This window comes from Psammomys obesus, unplaced genomic scaffold (genome assembly GCF_907164565.1).
Source record: "Psammomys obesus unplaced genomic scaffold, mPsaObe1.curated_primary_1811, whole genome shotgun sequence".
In the NCBI taxonomy this organism is placed as follows: Eukaryota; Metazoa; Chordata; class Mammalia; order Rodentia; family Muridae; genus Psammomys; species Psammomys obesus.
The window spans coordinates 4,753,045-4,776,897 of NW_026586463.1; positions in this window are offsets into that span (position 1 = coordinate 4,753,045).

Here is a 23,853-nt window from a genome sequence, read left to right on the forward strand (position 1 = left end):
ACGTATCCATTCTGTTAATCTGTGTCTTTTTACTGGAGAGTTGAGTCTATTGATGTTGAGAGATATTAATGATCTAACAGTGGCTGTTAGATACTTTGATTTTGATGTTGGCTGTGTTCATAAGGTTGTGTGCTTGGATGCTTTTGTTTTACTGTAGTAAGGTTAATTATTTCCTGTGTTTTCTTGACAGAAGCTAATTTTCTTGGGTTGTATTTTCCCTTCCAGTGTCTTCTGTAATGCTGGATTTGTGTGTAGGTATTGTTGAAATTTGTTTTTGTCATTGAATATCTTGTTTTCTCCGTCTATGAGGACTGAGAGTTTTGCAGGGTATAGTAGCCTGGGCTGACATCTGTGTTCTCTTAGGGTCTGTATGATATCTGTCCAGGCACTTCTGGCTTTCATAGTTTCTGTTGAAAAGTCAGGTGTGATTCTAATGGGTTTGCCGTTATATGTTACTTGGCCTTTTTCCCTTGCAGCTTTTAGTATTTTTTCTTTGTTCTGTATACTCACTGTTTTTATTATTATGTGATAGGAGGATTTTCTTTTCTGTTCAAATTTGTTGGGTGTTCTGTAGGCCTCATGTATCTGTATTGGCTTCTCCTTTAACTTGGGGAAATTTTCTTCAATGATTTTGTTGAAAATATTTTCTGGGCCTTGGAGAAGGGAGTCCTCTTTTTCCTCTATTCCTATTATTCTTAGGTTTTGTCTGTTCCTATTGTCTTGGATTTCTTGGACGGTCTGTGTCAGGAACTTTTTGGATTTAACATTTTCTTTGACAGATACGTCGATTTCTTCCATTGTATCTTCTACACCTGAGATTCTTTCTTCCATTTCTTGTATTCTGTTGGTTATGCTTACCTCTGTAGTTCCTGTTTTGTTCCCTAAATTCTTCCTCTCCATTATTTCCTCCATTTGTGTTTTCTTTAATTTTTCTAGTTCTATCTTCAGGTCTTGAGTTGTTTTGTTTACTTCCTTCACCTGTCTGCTTGTATTTTCCTCTTTTTCTTTTAGTTCCTTCAATTCTGTCTCTTTTATTTCTTTCAGTGATTTAATTATTTCTTCTCTGAAGGCCATAAGCTGTTTGGCTGCATCTTCCCGTATTTCTTCATGGATGGCCATAATCTGCTTGTCTTTAACTTCCTCCATTTCTTTATGGATAGCCATGATCTGTTTGGTTTTTTCTTCCTCTAATTCTTTATGTATTTTATTTGTTTCCTCTATTATCCTCTTCATCAGCATTGATGTAAGGTCATCTTCTTGATTTTCTATTATGCTGCATTGTCCAGGGCTGTTCGCCCCTGGATGGCTGGGTTCTGGAGATGCCATATTGCTCTGTCTTTTGTTGGTTGAGCTTTTACAGTGACCTCTCCCCATTGGGCTGATTTAGGTGTTGGCTGTTAGTTTCTGTGCTTCCTGGAATCCTGAGGTAGGGAGTATCCCCTTGGCCGGCAGATGATTTTTTCTGAAGGAGTCCTTCTCTGCTTTTTGGTTATGGTCACTGTATGGCCAGTGTTTCTCAGGAGTTGCCACTGCTCACCTCAGGTTTATAGCCCTGAGTAGTAGCTGTGGTCTATGTTAGGCAGGGGGGGATTTCCTCTTACCCATAGAAGATCTCAAGACAGCTGCCCTACTGCTGGGTTTCTTGTTATAAATTTAGTGTGCTGCTGCTCACTAAATTTCCATGTACAGTCCTCTTGAAGAAACTGCTGATTCCCTAGCTGTGGGGTTTTCTCCCAACAGGGAAACTCAGTCTGTTATCCTGGGGCGCACAGTTCTGTCCAGGAAAGTGGGAGGTGCACTCAGCAAGTCTCTGGGCCAGAGGCTGAGTGCTCAGCTCTGGACCTGGAGAATGTGCACCTAGCTTGAGTTGGCGCCTGGGGGCACTGCTCTGGTCTGGAGGCTGGGTGCCTCACTCTGGACCAGAAGTTGTGTGTCCCTGTCTGGGATGGCGGCTGCAGGCTTTGCTCTGGTCCAGACACTGTGGGTGCAGCCCTCTTGAAGGACCAGGGATTCCCACAGTTTTGACAGTCTAGCCAGGGATAACTGGTTGATCCTTGGCACAGTATCTGAGGGCTGCTGTAATGGCTCTCTGGCTTTTGTAGGTCTGAGGATGCAGCTGTGTGTCCCAGTGCCCTAGGGGAACTCAATAATGGCGGCAGAGCACAGCGCTCCTGCCTGTATTAGGCAGGGCTCCGTGCAGACACCTGGGTCCCGGCTCTGGGTCCGGGCTTGCTCTTGGGGTGCCAGTCTTTTCCAGGGGATTTCTTCCCTGCTCCATGGGGTTATCTCTCGACTGGGAAATCCAGTCTATGGTGTTGTGGGCCCACAGTTCAGTCTGGGACCGTGACCACGCTGGGGTGTAGCTCTGGGTTGGCGACCAAGCGCCTAGCGGAATCGGGATCTCTTCCGTGGTTTAGCAGGGTGAGTTAAAGCTGATTGAATCCCCCACCGTGGGGTATCCTCTCACCTGTGAAACACAATCACTTGTGTTTTATTGCCACGAGTTCTGATTGCTGGTCACTGTGCCAATCCTGCTGTGCTGCTCCTCAGAATGAGAGTCCTCCTGGCACCGCCATCTTGCTATTGGCTACTTCTAATGATAAGATCTTACTCATAATATTGTGGTAAAGATTAAATTATATGATTTATATAAAGTAACATAAAGAGTGCTTAGGAAATTGTCTCCTTATAAAAGTATGATGTCTCTTCAATGACAAATTTGCTTAACTTCAACTTGCCTTATACTAATACTATTTCTGATTTTTTTTTCAGGAAAAGAATTAAGAAGTAAAATAAACCAATAAAAAACTCAAGAAACTGAGGGCTGCTATCCCACTCTAACTCACGATTTTCTTTTCATATATTTAGCAATAAGACACAGGCAGAGGGCAAGGGGACCTCATGAGGGCTCTCAGAATAGCATCTTGTACAATCTTTCAAGAAAATAATCTTTGTTTCTCCCACTATCAAACTGAAGGCAAGTAGAGAGTAATGAAAACTTGTTTTGTTTGTTTTTTTTTTTCCTTTCCAAAAAATATGCTCTGTAAAGCTCAAGATGATTAATTGATTTTGTGGGAGTTTAGACTTTTGTCCAATATTGGATTTCTTTTTCTGCTAAAAGATTTATAAAATCATTCAAATATCTTAAAGAAGTAATTCAGATCTTGTCATGGGACTATTTGTGTTCCTTCCAAAAAGCAGACAAACAGCAGGCATCTTTTTGTAATCATTCCTGTTCTTAAAACCAACAATGTGGAAGTTGCCTTGAAATAGAATCATACAGTGCTGTAATTTAGACAGAGCAAAATCTATGGACTCAGATGACCCATATTGAATTTCTTTCCTACTGGTCCCTAGACAGGGAATCTTAGGTACTTTGCTTTGTCCTCATATTCCCCATAGATAATGTGAGTATTTTGGCATTCTTAATCAGATGTTTTATTTTGAAGTTTAAATAATTTAATGCTTGGTTAAAGTCACACCAAGGTACTTTATGTTATCTGTGGCTATTGTGAAGGGTATAGTTTCCCTAACTTCTTTCACAACCCTTTTGTCTTTTGTATATAAGAGGGCTACTGTTTGTTTTTGTTTTTTCTTTTTTTTTGAGTTAATTTTGTATCCAGCCACTTTGCTGAAGGTGTTTAAAGCTGAAGGAATTCTCTGGTTGAATTTTTGGGGTCACTCATGTGATATGATACTGTCATATCATCTGCATATTGTGATACTTTGACTTCGTCCTTTCCCGATTTGTATCCCCTTGATCTCCTTTAGTTGTCTTATTTCTCTAGCTAGGACTTCAAATACTATGTTGAAGAGATATGGAGAGAGTGGGCAGCCTTTCCCTGTCCTTGATTTTAGTGGGATTAATTTAAGTTTTTCTCCATTGAGTTTGAGATTGGCTAAAGGCTTGTTGTATATTGTCTTTACAATGGAATCAAATAGAAGACCTAGAAATAACCCCACACATCTATGGATACTTGAGTTTTGACAAAGAAGCCAAAACCATACAATGGAAAAAAACAGCATCTTCGACAAATGGTGCTGATCTAACTGGATGTCTACAGTAGAAAAATGAAAGATCCACATTTATCACCCTGCACAAAACTAAAGTTCAAGTAGATCAAAGACCTCAACATAAAACCAGACACACTAAATCTGTTAGAAGAAAAAGTGGGAAAGAATCTAGAACTCATTGGCACAGGAAACAACTTTCTGAACAAAACACCAACAGTAGAGTCACTAAGATCCACAATCAATAAATGGGACATTATGAAACTGAAAAGCTTCTGTAAAGCAAAGGACATTGTCATCAAAACAAAACAACAGCCTACAGACTGTGAAAGGATCTTCACCAACCCTGTATTGACAGAGGGCTAATATCCAGAATATAAAGAACTAAAGAAGTTAAAAGAACAACAAACCAAGTAATCCAATTAAAAAATAGAGCATGGAGCTAAACAGAGCATTCTTGATAGAGGAATATTGAATGGCAGAGAAACACTTAAAGAAATGCTCAACCTCATTAGCCATCAGGGAAATGCAAATCTAAACGACCCTGAGATTTCACCTTACACCTATCAGAATAGCTAAGATCAAAAACTCAAGTGACAATACATGCTGGAGAGGTTGTGGAGAAAGGGGAACCCTCCTCCACTGCTGGTGGGAATGTAAACTTGTATAACTACTCTGAAAATCAATCTGGTACTTTCTCAGACAACTAGGAACAGTGCTTCCTCAAGATCCAACTCCTAGGCATATATCCAAAATATACTCAAGTACACAAAAATGGTTTGCTCAATCATATTCTGAGCAGCTTTATTCTAAATAGCTAGAACCTGGAAACAATCTAGATATCTCTCAACTGAGGAATGGATACAGAAATTGTGGTACATTTACACAATGCAATACTACTCAGCAATTAAAAATAAGGAAATAATAAAATTTGTAGGCAAATGGTAGAAATGAGAAACGATCATCCTAAGTGAGGCATCCCAGAAGCAGAAAAATACACATGGTATATACTCACTTATAAGAGGATATTAGACATATAATATGTGATAAACATACTAAAATCTGTACACCTAAAGAAACTAATCAAGAAAGAGGACCCTGGGTAAGATGATCAATCCTTACTGAGAAAGACAAATGGGATGTATATCGGAAGAGGGAGAAAACAGGAAACTGGACAGGAGCCTACCACAGAAGGCCTCTGAAAAGTGATACCCAGCAGTGTATCAAAGCAGATGCTAAGGCTCATAGACAAACTTTGGGCAGAGTGCAGGGAATCTTATGAAAGAAGGGGGAGATAGAAAGACCTGGAGGGGATAGTAGCGCTGCAAGGAGAGCAATAGAACCAAAAAAATCTGGGCACAGGGGTCTTTTCTGAGACCGATACTACAACCAAGGACCATGCATGGAGATAACCTAGAACCCCTGCACAGATGTAGCCCATGGCAGCTCAGTGTCCAAGTGGATTTCCTAGTAAGAAGAACAGGGGCTGTCTCTGTCTTGAGCTCAGTGGCTGGCTCTTTGATCACTGCCCCCTGAGGACTGGGCATCCGTACCAGGCCACAGAGGAAGACAATGCAGCCAGTCCTGATGAGACTTGATAGGCTAGGGTCAGATGGAAGGGGAAGAGGACCTCTCCTATGAGTGGATTTGAAGAGGGTTTAAACAGGGTCTAATGAAGCCCAGGCTGGCCTTGAACTCCGTATGCAGCAAAAGATGATCTTTAACTTCTGATTTTCTTGTCTCTACTTCCCAAGAGCTGGGATTACAGATGTGTGTCACCAAAAATGCTAATAGTTTATTGTCTATGCTGGTGGTATCATGATAAGCTTAAATGCTGTAAGTGTTTGGATGAATATTATCTCCATAGGCTCATGTGTTTGAGAACTTAATCAAACTCTTTAAGAAGGATTAGAAGGATTGGGAGGTGCAGACTTTTGGAATAGGTGTGGCTTTGTCAGAAAAAATGTGTGTAACTCGGGGTGGGCATTGATGTTTCTAACGCTAATGCAATACCAACCTCTCCCTCCACCCTCTCTCTCTCTTGTTCTTTCTCTCTCTGTCTCTCTATGTAAAGCTCTTGGCTACCTCTCCTGCATTGTGTTCCTCACTTTCATGATAATGGAGTGAACCGCTGAAGCTGCAAGCAATCCCCCAAGGAAAGGCTTTCTTTTGTAAATGTGTGCACGTTTAACATAAAATTAGCACACCCTCAATACCAAAACCTATTAATGATATTACAGAAAGTACAATTTTAGCTGAACAGTTTCTATTACTACGTATTCAACAAAAGCCCACAGCAACGTACCTGTCCATGGAATCCAGCAATATGAAGAGAATAAAGACAGGTGCATTTGTTCAAAGAAGACAGCTTGTTTTGTTATCTGCATGTGGATCTCTTTTTCTTTACCCACACAGACATCATTGTGAAAATAGAAGCTTTTCAAGAATGGGTTTTTGGCAGCTTTTGCCCCCCTGTATGTTTGGCAGCAATGAGCAATAAAAATAGGCAGATGTGAACAGCAGGTGTCGCTATGTAATGATATAGTCTTCAGTTTTTCCTTATTTGGGCTCTTAGCTTACAAGTGTTACAGCTCATAGGCGGGTTCTTGAAGGTCTAGGTTCCTCAACCACTGCTGTAGGCACATCGCACCCTGCTGCAGAGATGCCTGAGAGTTGGGATTCCTCATTTGAAAGTTGGTCCTTAGTCCTTAACGCTGGGCCGTGTTAAAGCTCTTGGTTAGGATTTGAGAACCCATAGGCGTTCAAGCTTGACAGTTTTCTGAAACACCAGCATCCATATTTTTTTAATGCAAAAAGTTAAATATTTACTAAAATTGCATTGATGTAATTCCATGGCTTGATTAAATAAATTAAAGTGTTAATTTTTGTGAGTGTATATTTTGTTGGCATAAAGCTGATTCAGTGATTTTTAAAATCTTAAAGTATTTTAATGCTAAAGACTAAATAGAAGAGCAATTAGTATGGTTACTTTCCACTATAATTTTTAAATTTCCAGTAATTCACTTACAGTTGTACTTTTTTTCTCCAGTTCCTTCCAGCAGTTATTGTTCTTCAGTCTCATTTCTTCACATTCTATTCTGTTCTCTACTTCTGCCGTTCTTCTTTCTGCCCTGGTGATTCTCAAAGATTTTAGCTCATTCTTCAACTATCAGGCAGATGGTGTCCTTCCTGTTTTCACAGCTTAGCCTTCTTGACCTTAGCTGTCTTGGCCATTGCCTCTCTGATGCTTCAGTAAATTCCACTGATCTGATGTCATTGAGGCTTCTTTCTTGGGCTTACTTACCAGGGTGTTGGAATAATGTTCTTGTGGAATGTATACAATTTACCCTTGTTCATTCAAATGCTGATTTTTTTCTACTCCACTATCTGGTTTTAATCTTGGCTTGTTATAAGCATCACCTGTCTCAAGTTTGTGTAAACATACTACCATTTGTTCTCTTTATTGCCAATAAAAACAACCAGACAATGCAGAACAATGGAAAGAATAGGGTGGGACATCCCGGTCAGAGGAGAAGAGAAAGAAGCAGGTGGGAGGAGAGTTCTAAGAGGAGAGGAATGGGAAACATCAGGAGAAATTAATTGGACCTAAGATATGACTAAAAAGCAAGTATAATGTGGGAAATCTGAATGGGAGGAAACTATGGGGGTTGGACATTTGGAATGGAGTAATTATTGCCCAGCATTGTGCTCTAGGTTAATAAAAAAAATTCTGGTCTCTCTGTGGTGATTTGAGCATACAGCTGGTTTAGGAATAACTGCTGTTTAACTAAAAGATAGATCAATATTAAATATTTATAATCATCAACAAATGACGCCCAAAGTGGGGCAGTAATCTAGTAAGAACTCACAGAGAGAGTAAAACTATAGAGCAGTTTCTTGGTTTCGTTCCTTAAAAAACAAAGCAATGGCACTTCCTGAACTAGGAGCTCACAGATAGGTAGGGAAAAACAAAAGTGGCTCTTTAGGAAGCTAGCTTCTCAAAGCCAGACTTTGCTAGCCAAGGCAGAAAGCAAAATCCCTTTGAGAAGGGGTTCTTGCTGTTCTGATGAGAAAGCATTTGTGAACCCAACAACTTCCTAGAGTGAGGAAAGATCCAGTGAAGAAGGCAGGAAAAATACCTCTTCCTGGAAGCAGGAGCCAGAGACAGAGAAGCCTCATGCATATGAACTGGTAAGGTCTAGAAGGGAAGCTGGGTCTAAGAAGGTAAAAAGAGAATTTCCTATGTTGAAAATGGAGGAAGACACAATGACACAGTGCTTCTGGATAGCATTCGAGTTTGTTTCTCTTACAATACAAATAATTTTTTCAGTGACAATTTCAGTTTTATATATCCTCTTTGGAAGAAATCAGAATAAGACAGTAGAGACTGAGAAAACAGATGCTAAACTAAAAGCCATAGAACAGAATTTGGGGAATCTTTGAATCAAAATACAGAGCCTTCAGAGAAATCCAATCTGGAGATTACAATGACACCAAAAGAGGTAGTTGCAGATGAGAAAAGTCCACAAAGGGTTGAAGATATTGCAACATTGCAGCCCACTGAGATGCTGGAGAGAAAGTCTGCAGTTACAGGCCAGCTTGTTCAGAATGGATATTTCTTTTTTTCTTTTTTTAACTTTTATTAGTTACACTTTATTTACTTTGTATCCCCCCATAAACCCTCCCTTCTCCCCTCCTAATCCCACCTTCCCTCTCCCTTCTTCATGCATGCCTCTCCCCATGTCCACTGGTAGGGGAGGTCCTCCTCTCCTTCCTTCTGATCTTAGTCTATCAAATCTCATCAGGAGTGGCTGCATTGTCATCATCTGTGGTCTGGTAAGGCTGCTCCCCCCCTCAGGGAGAGGTGATTAAAGAGCAGGCCAATCATGTTATGTCAGAGGTAGTCCCTCTTCCCATTATTATGGAACCCACTTGGACACTGAACTGCCATGGGCTACATCTGTGCCAGGGTTCTAGGTTATCTCCATGCATGGTATTTGGTTGGAGTATGAGTCTCTGGAAAGACCCCTGTGTTCAAATTTTCTGGTTCTGTTGCTCTCCTTGTGGAGTTCCTGTCCTCTTCAGATCTTACTATTTCCATCTTCTTTCATAAGATTCCATGCACTCTGCCGAACAGTTGTCCATAAGTCTCAGCATTTGCTTTGATAGTCTGCAGAGCAGAGCCTTTCAGAGACCCTCCTTGGCAGGTTCCTAACTTGTTACCTGTTTTCTTCTTCTTCTGATGTCCATCCTCTTTGCTTTTTGGGATGGGGATTGAGCATTTTAGTCAGAGTCCTCCCTTTGATTAGTTTCTTTAGGTGTACAGATTTTAGTAGGTTTATCCTATATTATATGTCTATATGAGTGAGTATATACCCTGTGTGTCTTTCTGCTTTCTGGGATACCTCACTCAGGATGATCTTTTCCAGTTCCCACCATTTACCTGCAGATTTCATGATTTTCTTATTTTTCATTGCTGAGTAATATTCTATTGTGTAGATGTACCACAATTTCTGTATCCATTCTTCAGGTGAGGGGCATCTGGGCTGTTTCTAGCTTCTGGCTATTGCAAATAAAGCTGCTACAAACATGGTTGAGCAAATGTCCTTACTGTGTACTTGAGCCTCTTTTGGATATATGCCTAGGAGTGGTATGGCTGGATCTTGAGGAAGCGTTATTCCTAGTTGCATGAGGAATCGACAGATTGATTTCCAGAATGGTTGTAGAAGTTTACATTCCCACCAGCAGTAGAGGAGGGTTCCCCTTTTTCCACAACCTCTCCAGCATGTGTTGTCACTTGAGTTATTCATCTGAGCCATTCTGATGGGTTTAAGGTGAAATCTCAGGATCGTTTAGATTTGCATTTCCCTGATGGCTAATGAAGTTGAGCATTGCTTTACGTGTTTCTCTGCCATTCGATATTCCTCTATCGAGAATTCTGTTTAGCTCTGTTCCCCATTTTTGGATTGGATTACTTGGTTTCCTGCTTTTCAGCTTCTTTAATTCTTTATATGTACTGGATATTAGCCCTCTGTCAGATAAAGGGTTAATGAAGATTCTTTCCCAATCTTTAGGCATTCATTCATTTTGTTTTCACTACAGTGTCCTTTACTTTACAGAAGCTTTTCAGTTTCATGAGGTCCCATTTATTGATTGTTGCTCTTAGAGCCTGTGCTGTTGGTGTTCTGTTCAGGAAGTTTTCTCCTGTACCAATGAGTTCTAGGGTTTTCCCCACTTTTTCTTCTAACTGATTTAATGTGTCTGGTTTTATGTTGAGGTCTTTGATCCACTTGGACTTCAGTTTTGTGCAGGGTGATAAGTATGGATCTATTTTCATTTTTCTACATGTAGATATCCAGTTAGACCAGCACCATTTGTTGAAGATGCGACGTTTTTTCCATTGTATAGTTTTGGCATCTTTGTCAAAGATCAGGTGTCCGTAAGTGTGTGGGTTTATTTCCGGGTCTTCTGTTTAGTTCCATTGATCCACCAGTCTGTTTCTATGCCAGTACCATGCAGTTTTTTTAACTGTTGCCCTATAGTACAGCTTAAGATCAGGGATGGAGATACCTCCAGATCTTTTATTGTAGAGGATTGTTTTAGCAATTCTGGGCTTCTTCTTATTCCATGCGAAGTTGAGAAATTTTCTTTCCAGGTCTGTAAAGAATTGTGTAGGTAATTTGATGGGAATTGCATTAAATATGTAGCTTGCTTTTGTTAAGATGTTGGAAGCAGTTAAAATTTACTATGGGTTTATCTTCTGGTAATGCTGCTGTTAATCCTCAGCAGCTGTATAACCAAATCACCACACAAAGACGGGTTTTTAGTTAAACTAGAACACAATGCTAGGCAATATTTATTCCCTCCTAACCCTCCAAGCCCTCAGTTTCCTAACATTTATATTTCCCACATTATACTTGCTTTTTGTAATCTTAGGTCTGGTTCATGCTCCACGTCCTCCAAGCTCTCTCCTCCAGCTTTGCTCTCCTGGCTCTCTTCTCGCCCCTACTCCTCCCACTCATCTCCTGCTTTCTGGCTCCTCCCATTGCACAACATTGTATCTAGTTGCTTTATTTTGTCCTGTTTACACAGAGTTGAGACAGGATGCTTATAATGAGTATCACAATGCAATATCCGGATTGAAACCAGAGAGTTGGGGGTGGGGAATTCAGCATTTGAATTAACAAGGGTAAGGCGTATATATTTTAAAAGAACATTATACCAACAATAAGATTACCATTTTTACTATGTTAATCCTGCCAAGCCATGAGCATGGGAGATATTTCCATCTTCTGATATCTTCTTCTAATTCTTTCTTCAGAGGCTGGAAATTTTTTTCATACAAGTCTTTGACTTGCTTGGTTAGGGTTATACCAAGGTACTTTATGTCATTTGTGGCTATCATGAAGGGTGTTGTTTCCCTAATTTCTTTCTCAGCCCTTTTGTCTTTTGCATACAGGAGGGTTAATGATTTTTTTTTTTAATTTTTTAACCTGGCACTTTGCTGAAGGTGTTTATCAGCTGTAGGAGTTCCTTGGTAGAATTTTTGGGGCCACTCAGGTATATTATCATATCATCTGCAAATAGTGATAATTTGACTTCTTCCTTTCTAATTTGTATCCCCCCTGATCTCCTTCAACTGTCTTATTGCTCTAGCTAGGACTTCCAGAACTATGTTGAAGAGATATGGAGAGAGTGGGCAGCCTTGCCTTGTCCCTGATTTCAGTGGGATTGCTCTGTACGTTTGTAAGTTTCCCTCTGTTCAGTTTGATGTTGGCTATAGGCTTGCTGTATATCGCCTTTACTATGTTTAGATATGTGCCTTGTATCCCTGATCTCTCCAGTACTTTAAACATGAATGGATGTTGGATTTTGTCAAATGCTTTTTCAGCATCTAGGGAGATTATCATGTGGTCTTTTTCTTTCAGTTTGTTAATATGGTGGATCACATCGATGGATTTCTGTATACTGAACCACCCCTGCATACCTAGGATGAAGCCTACTTGGTCATTATGGATAATATATTTGATGTGTGTTCTTGTATTCGGTTTGCAAGTATTTTGTTGAGTATTTTTGCCTCAATGTTCATAAGGGAGATTGGCCTGATATTCTCTTTCTTTGTTGGGTCTTTGTGAAGTTTAGTTCTAAGGTGACTGTGGCTTCATAGTATGAGTTTGGTAGTGTTCCTTCTGTTTCTATTTTGTGGAATAGTTTGAAGAGAACTGGAGTTAGCTCTTCTTTGAATGTCTGGTAGAATTCTGCGCTGCAACCATCTGATCCTGGGCTTTCATTTGCATGGGAGATGTGTGTTTTCGAAGTTCAATTATTAGATGAAGGTCTACATGCTAAAGCAGAAATGCAGATCCTTTTTAGTGTTGTCTTGGGACAAGGTCATACAGGGCTGGTGTGCTTCATTTTACAGAGATTAGAGAACTAAAATACATGCACAATGCCATAGATCCATATTCAGAATTCCAATGGACTTTTGCCTTATTTGGGCCAATGATAAAGCTGCCTCTTTAGCACCAGTCAAGGTAGTCCCATTGTTAGGCCAGTAGGGGGAATGTTTTCCCTTTTTCCTAAGTCAAAGTTGCTAATGAATCATGCAGAGTTTACTGAGCATTGGGATAATGGAGCCTCTATTATAAGATGTTTCAACCAGCTCTAGTTGAATGTGCACTTTCAGGAACCAGGGCTATCAACCGCTATTTTGTAGTTTCTCAATCTGCCCATGGACTGTCACAAGTGGCTAGTGTTAGCATAAAAGTAGTATGGCCGGCCATTTGACTGGTAGTCCTTTAGGCAGCTATTTTGTTTATTTATTGCTAAATTAATATTAGAGGTACTGTATACAATATACTTTAAATGACTTATGTAAACTAACAGTGATATTAGCAGATGTTAACCGTGCTTGGCATCTGCTTGAGAGAGATATTTTCCCTCCTCTGCATTCTTTTGACATTGGATAATCAATACAAATCTTATAGTTAGCATGTTACTTAATGACATTAAATGTTTTCCCCCTAAAATGAGGAAGAAAGAAAGGATGACATAATTTCTATGATGGCTTCTACTCAACATTGTCTCCTATAAAAACTATTCAGGCAAATGAACATACCAATATTCATGCCCAAAAAAGATATTAACAGTTTGAGTTGCTAGAACATCTACATTGAGATATAAAAAGGTTTTAGGTATGAGCTAGAGTTTTGAGTGAAAATAATTTTAAATTCATATTTAATGTCTCCTATGCTCAAACTACTCTTCAGATACTACAAAGTTGCCCTTCAGTTAATGAGACCATGTAGAGTATTTTCTAAACAGAAAAAACTGGAAAGATTTTCTTAATTACAAATCTTCTCTGAAAAATAAAAATCTTCTCTGCAATATTCTTTCTGTAGTTCTTTTCATTGGGATCAACACCCATGCTCAATGCTTCTAGTCACATCAACTACTTTGTTTCAGTATTTTATTATTATCTTGGTTTTCTACTGAATCGTGTCCAGCTACTGTAGTTCTAAGAAGTTCTCATAGCATTTTTAGAGAAGTATAACAAAATCTGCGTTTTCTCTCAAGTAATATGCTAGATGATGTGTCCACAAAGGTTGCTGTTAGCCATTAACCTCATTGCAGGAAGGAAAATTCATTGTGAAGCCCTGCAGCATTAAGGTTAGGGAATAATGGGGAATTTAGGCAGAGTTGCAGGAAGCTATGGAAAACAACAGAAACAAGCTGCAGGTCACTCCAGGTTTAGAAAGAATCCCTTCACAGACCCACATCACAACTCAGGAAAGATGTTTCTAAGAGGTTCTGCAGTTCCAGTCAATTAAACACTTCCCAGAAAACTCCTCTTCTACTTCCTGACCACATCCATACTCATGCTCCTTCCAGGGCAAGAAGCAGAGAGCCCAGGGTTCCCCTGAGAAATTAGCTTAGAAATAATCAGTATCCAGAAAACCCTAACACGTTTTACCCAAGAGTAAGTTCAACAGTGTTTGGCTCAGCATTTTTAAGAGAAGGATATTTTATCAAAAATGCTGTATTCACTAAAAGTTAGTAAATAAGCCCTCCATACGGAGGCAAGACCCATTTTCATGGTTACCCTCTCTTCTCAAGACATTATTTTATTACATATCATAAAACAGGGCTTCATGGTCTGCTCTGTAACTCCAAGTTTTTAAGAAAAGTAGTGTTCCATGCTAATTCTGAAACTCGTGCTTACTTAGAATTTTAGTTTTTAGTTTCTTCTGTTCCCTTTAGTTTTCATTAATTTTGTAATATCACAACAGTCTTTTAGCCTACCGATAAAATAAGCGTCTACGACAGAACATTGTGAACCATAGTCTCATGGTCATTTCCTCAGCTGAGATTCAACAATGAACTTTCAGGGCATTTTCAAATGTGTTCTTAAAATTTAATTTCCTTTACTTTTGATAGCAGCATAAAACTAAGATATCCAAGTTAAGTAAGGTCATCTTATTAGTCTGCTTCGTGTTTCCCTCAGCTATTGTGAGGTACTTTGCAGTGCTTTGAAAAATGCTCAGCTTGAGTGCAATCAGAGAGCTGAAAAGCAGTGGTTTTTCAAGAGTTGCAGAGAGATAGTCCTGGGCAAAGGCTGATTTTTATGATGGGTTTAATACTCTTCTTTCTACAGGATGAAAGTTCAGTGCAACCATGAAGGAGACATTTTGGCTAAAACCTGTAAAATATTTTGATACAGGCTGGAGAGACAGTTCACTGATGAGGTGTTCTCTCAGAAGGTTGGAGTCCTTAGTGTTCATTTCAGGGGTTTCATAACTCCCTGTAACTCAAACCAGCAGGGGATATGATTTCTATTTTTGCTCTCTGCCCACAACCCTACACACATGGTATACACATACAAAGACACACATATATGCACATGCACAAACATGGTAAATCCTCAAAATACTTTTTTTAGCCTCTAGTCGTCATTATTTTTTCCATTTTTTAATTTTTATTAATTACAGTTAATTCAGTTTGTATCTGTTGCTCCTCACCTTTCTATCCCATCCTCCCTCCCCCTTCACCATGCATACCCCTCCCCAAGTCCACTGATAGGGGAGGTCTTCCTCTCCTTCCTTCCAATCCTAGTCTATCAGGTCTCATCAGGAGTGGCTGCATTGTCTTCCTCTGTGGCCTGGTAAGGCTGCTCCCACTTCTTGGGGAGATAATCAAAGAGCAGGCCAATCAGTTCATGTCAGAGACAGTACCTGTTCCCATTAATATGTAACCCACTTGGACACTGAACTGCCATGGGCTACATCTGTTCAGGGGTTCTAGGTTATCTCCCTGAATGGTCCTTGGTTGTAATATCAGTCTCAGAAAAGACCCCTGTGCCCAAATTTTTTGGTTCAGTTGCTCTCCTTGTGGAGCTTCTGTCCTCTCCAGGTCTTACTATCTCCCCCTTCTTTCATAAGATTCTCTGCACTGTGCCCAAAGTTTGGCTATAAGTCTCAACATCTGCTTTGACAGTCTGCAGGGTAGAGCCTTTCAGAGGCCCTCCATGGTAGGCTCCTGTCCTGTTCCCTCTTTTCTCCCTCTTCTGATGTCTATCCTCTTTGTCTTTCTCAATGGGGATTAACTATCTTTGCCAGAGTCCTCTTCTTCATTAGTTTCTTTAGGTGTACAGATTTTAGTATATTTATCCTATACTATATATCTAATATCCACTTATTAGTGAGTATATACCCTGTGTGTCTTTCTGCTTCTGGAATACCTCACTCAGGATGATCTTTTTCAGTTCCCACCATTTGCCTGTAAATTTCATAATTTCCTTTTTTTAAATTGCTGAGTGATATTCCATTGTGTAGATGTACCACAATTTCTGTATCCATTCCTCCATTGAGGTACATCTGGGTTGTTTCCAGCTTCTGGCTGTTAGAAATAAAGCTGCTAAAAACATGGTTGAGCAAATGTCCTTGTTGTGTACTTGGACATCTTTTGGATATATGCCCAGGAGTTGTGTAGCTGGATCTTGTGAAAGCGCGATTCCTAATTGTCTGAGAAAGCACCAAATTGATTTCCAAAGTGGCTGTAGAAGTTTACATTCCCACCAGCAATGGAGGAGGGTTCTCCTTTCTCCACAATGTCTCCAGCATGTGTTGTCACTTGAGTTTTTGATCTTAGCCATTCTGATGGATATAAGGTGAAATCTCAGGGTCGTTTTCATTTGCATTTCTCTGATGACTAAGGATGTTGAGCATTTCTTTAAGTGTTTCTCTGCCATTCGATATTCCTCTATAAAGAATTCTCTGTTTAACTCTTTATCCCAGTTTTTAATTGGATTAATTGATTTGTTGCTGTTTAACTTCTTGAGTTCTTTATATATTCTGAATATAATTCCTTTGTTGGACATAGGGTTGGTGAAGAACCTTTCCCAGTCTGTAGGCTGTTGTTTTGTTCTGATGACTGTGTCCTTTGCTTTACAGAAGCTTTTCAGTTTCATGAGGTCCTATTTATTGATTGTTAATCTTAGAGCCTGTGCTGTTGGAGTTCTGTTCAGGAAGTTGTCTCCTGTGCTAATGAGTTCAAGGATCTTCTCCACTTTTTCTTCTAACAGGTTTACTGTGTGTGTGTTTTTATATTGAGGTCTTTGATCCACTTGGACTTTAGTTTTGTGCAGGGTGATAAGTATGGTTCTATTTACATTTTTCTATATGTAGACATCCAGTTAGACCATATATAGTTAGACAAAATATAGTTAGACCAACTATATTTGTTGAATATAGAACTGTGGGCCTTAGGGCACCAGAGACTGAGTTTCTCTGTTGGGTAGAAACCCACAGTGAGGAGAACAGAAGGTCTGACCTCAAAGCACTCAGCTGACACTCTCCCTCACCCAAAAAATTCTCAGCAAAAGTTCCTGGGTTTAGGACCCCAATTGCCACCAAGCGGAGCCATGGGCTTGTGCCCGAGCATTCTACTCGCCATCCCAGACAGAACTGCAGTTCCCCATAACACCACAGTCTGGGTGTCCCTGTCGAGAGTAAACCCCACAGTGGGGAAAACAACAGGTTCAATGCTCAGGACACCCAGCTCCAGAAGAGTTTCTGTGTTCACTCAGGCTTTAGGCTCTGGCCTTCTACTACAGGCATGAGTGCCATGCTCACCTGCTAAGGCACTGGGGCACACAGCTGCAACCTCAGACCTACAATTGCCTGAGAGCCATTGGAGCAGCCTTCAGATCCTGCTCCAAAGTGCGACCAGTTATCCCTAGCTAAACTGACGAAACTGCAGGACTCCCTGGTTCTTCCAGAAGCCTGCACCCAGCAAACACATCTTAAAAGCAGAAGCAGCAGCTCACTAGATTCAGAGTAAGAAATTCAGCAGCAGGGCAGCCATCTTCAGGCCTTCTCCTTATGAGAGGAGAGCCTTCCTGAATACCACAGTTACCACACAGGTCCTTATGCCTGAGGTGAACTGTGATAATTCCTGAGAAGCACCACACTTCAGTTGACCATACTCAAAAAGCTGAGGATCTCTACTTCAGAACCCTGCCAAGGGGATTCTCCCCACCCCAGGACCTCAGCAGGCACTAGAAAATACTTTAATATAGAAATAATGTGATACTTTGCTCTTACTATTATATGATCAGTGCATTTTCTGTTTATGTACATAGTATTGGAGAATAAAAGTAGTGATCTCTATATAAATATATCATTGCTATCTTTGAAATTCCATTTTGAAAACAATCACACAAACAAAAATGAGTTTACTAGGAATGTTTCAAATTTCTGGTATTCATTTACTATTTACTAATGATATCATTAATAGATTTCTTGGATCATAAGGAAGCTTTTTCACTCTAGTATGGTCAAGAAAGAGGTAATGAACACTTTCTCATACAAAAGAAGATATTACTTCTCTTGATATTTATTTGTTGATGTGTGATGAATTAGTTTTTAAAAGCTCTGTGTGCAAGGGTAGGGTTATAGCTATACATTATTCGTCAATTCCTTGCACCAAAGAGCACTTAACATCAAACATGAAGCCTTATTTCAACGTTAGAGAACAAACTGATTTTCCTCTTTGAATCTTAAAGTACCTTGTTTTTAAAATTATGGTGATTTTCACAATCAAGTCCAAATTCATCAAACTCAATATTACTATTTGAAAAATTTTCTATGTCAGAATTTTGTCAGGCCACTATTAATTTAAACTGTATATCACATTTTCAGGACACAGCCACATGGAAAAAAAATCTAATTTCCTGTTGTATGATCCAATAGAACATATCTGAAATTCACCAGATCTCTATCATATAATATGAACTCTATGAACTGTATGCAGGTTCTTTGTTGGTTCATACCAAATAAGGAAATGTTAGCATATAAATTTCTGTTATGATTACCTGTTGACATACTTAGAATGCATTGGAGTGTAGAGTACAGAACAAAGAAGAGTGACATTCACAATATTTGATTCACACTTGACATAAAAAAGTGCAGTACTTGTGAACGGTCATGCCAGAAGTAAAGGAAATTCAGGTTAGTGAGTTACTCAGAGCTCAGTCTCCTGTGATCCTGTGACCTAAATACATCTAAACTAAGCCAACAGAATCAGGGCTGCTTGCGCATACAGCTGTGGACAAAGATTGGCAACTGCGAGAAGGATTAAAATTACTTTGTTGTGCATCATAGAGCAGAACTGTGGTTCTGCTGTTGTCCAAAGTCATTGTGGACAGGTAGTTGTTGAATTCAAGCTTACTATAATTAAATAAAACTCTAAAAATTAGTAGCAGTCTCCTCTATGCACAAAGAGTGAGTATTTATTATTAAAATATATTAAAGACTAAACCATTATCTGCTGTGGATACTTGAGAGAGGACCTTTCCCTTAGCAAAGAATTGGGATTTTATTATATATTAAAGCTTTAAGATAAGTTTAATCTTTAAAAAAAATTATGTCCATTACATGTCTCCTTAGGGGTAAGTTACATGTCTCAACCTGTCACTGAACTCCCACTTAACCCCTATTCTTTTTCTTTCTGACAATAACTCACTGAGAGGGAAGAGAGAAACACCAACTTCACTTGTTGGTCACTAAAGGATGGATAGCCTTCTGAACTCTGATGGGTGTTCCCTATGTCATCCTTTCCTATCCTTAGCACCATGTTTCTCTGACTGTAACACCAAAGCTCTTCCTCTCATATTTCTTATGCCTGTCCCTTCTGTTTTTTTCTTTATTTTTTTATTAATTACATTTTATTCACTTTGTATCCCCCATAAACCCCACCCTTCTCCCCTCCTAATCCCACCTTCCCTTTCCCTTCTTTATGCATGCTCCTTCCCAAGTCCACTGATAGGGGAGGTCCCCCTCTCCTTCCTTCTGATCTTAGTCTATCAGGTCACATCAGGAATAGCTGCATTGTCATCCTCTGTGGCCTGGTAAGGCTGCTCCCCCCTCAGGGGGAGGTGATCAAAGAACAGAGCAAGCAGTTTATGTCAGAGGCAGTCCTTCTTCCCATTACTGTGGAATTCACTTGGACACTAAACTGCCATGGGCTACATCTGTGCCGGAGTTCTAGGTTATCTCCATGCATGGTACTTGGTTGGAGTATGAGTCTCTGGAAAGACCCCTGTGTTCAAATTTTCTGGTTCTGTTGCTCTCCTTGTGGAGTTCCTGTCCTCTCCAGATCTTACTATTTCCCTCTTCTTTCATAAGATTCCATGCACTCTGCCAAACAGTTGTCCATAAGTCTCAGCATTTGCTTTGATAGTCTGCAGGGCAGAGCCTTTCAGAGGCCCTCTGTGGCAGGTTCCCAAATTGTTTCCTGTTTTCTTCTTCTTCTGATGTCCATCCTCTTTGCTTTTTGGGATGGGGATTGAGCATTTTAGTCAGAGTTCTCCCTCTTGATTAGTTTCTTTAGGTGTACAGATTTTAGTAGGTTTATCCTATATTATATGTTTATATGAGTGAATATATACTGTGTGTGTCTTTCTGCTTCTGGGATACCTCACTCAGGATGATCTTTTCCAGTTCCCACCATTTATCTGCAAATTTCACGATTTCCTTATTTTTCATTGTTGAGTAATATTCCATTGTGTAGATGTACCACAATTTCTGGATCCATTCCTCTGTTGAGGCACATCTGGGTTGTTTCCAGCTTCTGGCTATTGCAAATAAAGCTGCTACAAACCTGGTGGAAGAAATGACCTTATTGTGTACTTGAGCCTCTTTTGGATATATGCCTAGGAGTGGTATGGCTGGATCTTGAGGAAGTGCTGTTCCTAGTTGTCTGAGAAAGCGCCAGATTGATTTCCAGAGTGGTTGTACAAGTTTACATTCCCACCAGCAGTGGAGAAGGGTTCCCCTTTCTCTGCAACCTATCCAGCATGTGTTGTCACTTGAGTTTTTGATCTTGGCCATTCTGATGGGTGTAAGGTGAAATCTCAGGATTATATTGATTTGCATTTCCCTAATGGCTAATGAGGTTGAGCATTTCTTTAAGTGTTTCTCTGCCATTCTATATTCCTCTATCGAGAATTCTCTATTTAGCTCTGTTCCCCATTTTTGGATTGGATTACTTGGTTTCCTGCTTTTCAGCTTCTTTAATTCTTTATATATACTGGATATTAGCCCTCTGTCAGTTAAAGGGTTAATGAAGATACTTTCCCAATCTGTAGGCATTCATTCATTTTGTTTTCACTACAGTGTCCTTTGCTTTACAGAAGCTTTTCAGTTTCATGAGGTCCCATTTATTGATTGTTGCTCTTAGAGCCTGTGCAGTTAGACCAGCACCATTTGTTGAAGATGCTATGCTTTTTCTATTGTATGGTTTTAGCATCTTTGTCAAAGATCAGGTGCCCATAAGTGTGTGGATTTATTTCTGGGTCTTCTGTTCAGTACGATTGGTCCACCATTCTGTTTCTGTGCCAGTACAATGCAGTTTTTATTACTGTTGCTCTATAGTACAGCTTAAGATCAGGGATGGAGATACCTCCAGAAGATCTTTTATTGTTTTAGCAATTCTGGGTTTCCTGTTATTCCATATGACATTGAGAATTTTTCTTTCCAGGTCTGTAAAGAATTGTGTTGGTAATTTGATGGGAAATGTATCTGTAGATTGCTTTTGGTAAGATGGCCATTTTTATTATGTTCATCCTGCCAAGCCATGAGCATGGGAGTTATTTCAATCTTTTTATATCTTCTTCTAATTCTTTCTTCAGAGACTTGAAATTTTTTTCATACAAGTCTTTGACTTGCTTGGTTAGGATTATACTAAGGTACTTTATATCATTTGTGGCTATTGTGAAGGGTGTTGTTTCCTTAATTTCTTTCTCAGCACATTTGTTTTTTGTATACAGGAGGGTTACTGAGTTTTTGGAATTAATTTTATATCCAGCCACTTTGTTGAAGATGTTTATCACTTGTAGGAGTTCCCTAGTCGAATTTTTGGGGTCACTGTGATATACTATCATATCATTTGCAAATAGTGATAATTTGACTTCTTCCTTTCCAATTTGCGTCCCCTTAAGCTCCTTCAACTGTCTTATTGCTCTAGCAAGGACTTCCAGAACTATGTTGAAGAGATATGGAGAGAGTGGGCAGCCTTACCTTTTCCCTGATTTTAGTAGGATTGCTGTAAGTTTCTCTCTGTTTAGTTTAATGTTGGCTCTAGGCTTGCTGTATATCGCCTTTACTAATTTTAGGTATGTGCCTTGCATCCCTGATCTCTCCAATACTTTAAACATGAATGGATGTTGGATTTTGTCAAATGCTTTTTCACCATCTAGCGAGATTATCATGTAATCTTTTTCTTTCAGTTTGTTAATATGGTGGATCACATTGATGGATTTCCATATATTGAACCTCCCTTGCATACCTGGGATGAAGCCTACTTGGTCATAGTGGATGATATCTTTGATGTGTTCTTGGATTCGAGTTGCAAGTATTTTGTTGAGTATTTTTGCATGAATGTTCATGAGGGAGATTGGCCTGAAATTCTCTTTCTTTGTTGGGTCTTTGTGAGGTTTAGGTACAAGGTGACTGTGGCTTCATAGTATGAGTTTGGTAGTGTTCCTTCTGTTTCTATTTTGTGGAATAGTTTGAAGAGAATTGGAGTTAGCTGTTCTCTGAAGGTCTGGTAGAATTCTGCACTGAAACCATCTGGTCCTGGGCTTTTTTTTTTTTTTTTGGATGGGAGACTTTCAATGGCCGCTTCTATTTCCTTAGGGGATATAGGACTATTTAATTGATTTACCTGGTCTTGACTCAGCTTTGGTAAGTGGAATCAATCAAGAAAATTGTCTGTTTCATTTAGATTTTCAAATTTTGTGGCATATAGACTTTTGAAGTAAGTCCTAATGATTGTTTGAATTTCCTTAGTGTCTGTCATTATGTCCCCCTTTTCATTTCTGATTTTGTTGATTTGGATGGTGTCTCTTTGCCTTTTAGTTAGCTTGGCTAAAGGTTTGTCTATCTTGTTGATTTTCTCAAAGAACCAGCTCTTAGTTTCATTGATTCTTTGGATTGGTTTATTTGTTTCTAATTGATTGATTTTAGCCCTGAGTTTGATTTTTTCCAGCCTTCTACTCCTTTTTGGTGTGTCTGCTTCTTCTTTTTCTAGGGTTTTTAGGTGAGCCATTAAGTTGCTTGAATGAGCTGTCTCTAATTTCTTCTTGAAGGCACTTAGTGCTATGAACTTTCCTCTTAGCACTGCTTTCATTGTGTCCCACAAGTTTGGGTATGTTGTGCCTTTTTTTTCATTGAATTCTAGGAAGCCTTTTATTTCTTTCTTTATTTTTTCCCTGACCCAGCTATCATTTAGTAGCACGTTGTGTGTGTAGGCTTTTTGTTATTTCTGTTGTTGTTAAGGTCCAGCTTTATTCCATGGTGACCAGATAGGATACAAGGGATTATTTCAATCTTCTTGTATTTATTGAGGCTTGCTTTGTGACCACCTATATGGTCTATTTTGGAGAAGGTTCCATGAGGTGTTGAGAAGAAGGTAAATTCTTTTGTGTTTGGGTGAAAGGTTCTATAAATGTTTGTTAGGTCCATTTGATTCATGACCTTTGTTAGAGACATTGTTTCTTTGTTTAATTTCTGTTTTGTTGACCTGTCCTTTGTTGAGAGGGAGGTGTTGAAGTCTCCCACTATTAATGTGTGGAGTCTAGTAAGGGGAACAGGGACTGTCTCTGACATGAACTCAGTGGCTAGCTCTTTGTCCTCCCTACCTTCCATGGGAGGAACAACCTAGCCAGGCCACAGAGGAGGACATTGCAGCCAGTCCTGGTGAGTCCATGCTCGGGTCAGATGGAAGGGGAGGAGGACCTTCCCTATCAGTGGACTTAGAGAGAGGCAGGGGGGAGAGGTGGGAGGGAGGGTGAGGTTGGGAGGGAATGAGGGAGGGCTACAGCTGGGATATGAAGTAAATAAACTAATTAATATAAAAAATTAAAATAAAAAATACTTATGATCTAGATTGTTGTAAAGGAAGGTAAGATACTACATCTCCGAGGGAAACTCATTGAAACTGTAAAGAAACAACACAAGAGCTTCAGGAAGTCTATAAAACTGAACAAATGCAGCAGGTTCCTCCCCCTCTGTGGTTATGTATGCAGTGAAAACACCCAAAGGACACTGTGGTATCAGCAAGGCTGACTGTAAGAGGCTCAGACTGACTGAGCTGCCTGAGGAGATGCTCTCCAACCTGTCACACAGCATGCAAGTGGATATTAGACATATAATATAGGATAAACATACTAAAAGCTGTACACCTAAAGAAGTTAAGTAAGAAAGAGGACCCTGGGCAAGATGCTCAATCTTCATTCAGAAAGGCAAATGGGATGGACATTGGAAGAGGGAGAAAACAGGAAAC